This window comes from Lactuca saligna, unplaced genomic scaffold (genome assembly GCF_052625555.1).
Source record: "Lactuca saligna cultivar CGN05327 unplaced genomic scaffold, ASM5262555v1 scaffold_387, whole genome shotgun sequence".
Classification (NCBI taxonomy): domain Eukaryota; kingdom Viridiplantae; phylum Streptophyta; class Magnoliopsida; order Asterales; family Asteraceae; genus Lactuca; species Lactuca saligna.
Genome location: NW_027629880.1, coordinates 15,001 through 17,500, shown reverse-complemented (window position 1 = coordinate 17,500; position 2,500 = coordinate 15,001).

Genomic DNA, 2,500 nt, shown 5'->3' with positions numbered 1-2,500 from the left:
CATCATCATCGAATTGCCACACAAACAGCACCATCCCAAACTTCCAAAGCTAGACCACAACCCTGGATCGGTGTCGCAGAGACCTAACGAGGCATCCCCACACCACGCCAAGGCCCCCACTCGGAGGGGTATTATGCCACCGACTAGGAATCAAGCAACAGTCACCCAAGCTCGCGCTCAAAGGCAGTCTGGCACCTTCATCCCTTGCCATGCTCACCCACTGCTCCCCCCCTATATATACATATTGCACAAGGAGCTTGGTGACAGCAACACCCATTGCTTTCCCTGAGGATGTATATTTCTTAGTATGCGCACGGCGTCGAGGCACAGGTGAAGCCAACGGCGCTAGTTTCTGCGCCCTATGTCGAGGAAAATCAAGGCAACGGGCTAGTGTATGGGCACAACGTCGAGGAGACTCAAGGAGATGGGGCTATTTTTCAGGTCACCGTTCGAGAAATCAAGGCAACGTGTTGGGGGGGATGGCCTCTTTCATGGGTCGTGGGGCTTGGCTTGGCTTGCCTCGTGTGTGCTCGATACAGCCTCACGATTCTTATTTGCCCATCAACCATGCCGGGCACCTATGAGAATGAGACCCCATGGTACCCCCTATATATACATATTGCACAAAGAGCTTGGTGACAGGAACAGACATTGATTTCCCTGATGATGCATAATTTTTGGACACACACGACTTGGGGGCGAGGGGACACGGGAGTGGGGCGCCAATGGGGGGCGTTTTGGCCCCATTTTCGTCAAGAGCGGGCGTCTTGGCCATGCCTCGAGCGTGCCAGCCTCGAGAGCCTTGGGCGCTGGACATCCTTGGGGCGCCAATGGGCAGCAGTCCCATGGTTCCCCTATATATACATATTGCACAAAGAGCTTGGTGACAGGAACAGATATTGATTTGCCCAGGGATGCATAATTGTGCGAAATCGTCCATAACTCGCTCGAATTAATTCGGATTGACACAAAATTTTGTAGGGATGCTTTTTATTATAAATGAAAAGCTTTGAAATGAAAAAAAAAAACAAAATGTCATGTTTGAGGCGTAAATGTTTGTGTCCTATCCTTGGTCACGCCTTGAAGCGTTGGTTCCCTACTTGTTGGAATGTCGCTCAAATCAAGTAGGAATGCCATTGAAACATTGTGTGGGTCATTGTTAACATAGACGAATGGACTTGAAATGAAAATATATCATATTTGGGTTTTTGTCCCTGTCGCCTGGTGATAGGCAGGCAGATAAGGCTTTTAGGTATTCATAGGTGGCTTAGATGAACTCGAAAGAACACGAGTTGATCGGATTGGAACTCATATATTCAATTTACTATGTACTAAGTAGGAACTACACTTTGCTCCCTTCATCGTTTGACTTGCTTAGAAATCTGCTCATGGTTTGTCAAGGCCCCTTGTTCCTTAGACCGATGAGGATGGGATTGGGTTGCTCATGGGCATGTGTGTGGCAAGATGCCTTGTTCCATTGGTCGTTCATGGGTGTTCGTGTACGAAGTAAACTTGTTCCCTTGGTCGTTCATGGGGTTGTGTGTGGGAAGAAGCCTTCTTCACTTGGTCGTTCATGTGTGTTTGTTTGGGAGGTAGCCTTGTTCCCTTGGTCGTTCATGGGAATGTGTGTGGCAATACGCATTGTTCCTTGGTCGTTCATACCCTTGTTCCCTTGGTCGTTCATGGGTCTGTGTGTGGGAAGAGGCGTTGTTCACTTGGGTAGCCTGCTTGCCTTGCCAGCCCCATATGCATTGTTCCCTTGGTCGTTAGTGGATGGGTTTGTGTGTGGCATGGTGCCTTGTTCCCTTGTGTGGCCTGACTGCTTGGCTTGACATGACCTAGCCTTGCCAGCCTCACATCCATTGTTCACTTGGTCGTTCATGGGCATGTGTGTGGCAAGGTGCCTTGTTCCCTTGGTCGTTCATGGGGTTGTGTGTGGGAAGAAGCCTTGTTCCCTTGGTCGTTCATGTGTGTTTGTTTGGGAGGTAGCCTTGTTCCCTTGGTCGTTCATGGGAATGTGTGTGGCAATACGCATTGTTCCTTGGTCGTTCATACCCTTGTTCCCTTGGTCGTTCATGGGTCTGTGTGTGGGAAGAGGCGTTGTTCCCTTGGTCGTTCGTTCATGGGTTTGTGTGTGGCAAGGTGCCTTGTTCCCTTGTGTAGCCTGACTGCTTGGCTTGACATGACCTAGCCTTGCCAGCCTCACATCAATTGTGTAGCCTGACTGCTTGGCTTGCCGTGACCTAGCCTTGCCAGCCTCACATCCATTGTTCCCTTGGTCGTTCATGCAAGGGTCTGTGTGTGGCAAGGTTGCCTTGTTCCCTTGGTCGTTAATGGGCATGTGTGTGGCAAGGTGCCTTGTTCCCTTGGTCGTTCATGGGCATGTGTGCGGCAAGGTGCCTTGTTCCCTTGGTCGTTCATGGGCATGTGTGCGGCAAGGTTGCCTTGTTCCCTTGGTCGTTCGTGGATGGGTTTGTGTGTGGCAAGGTGCCTTGTTCCC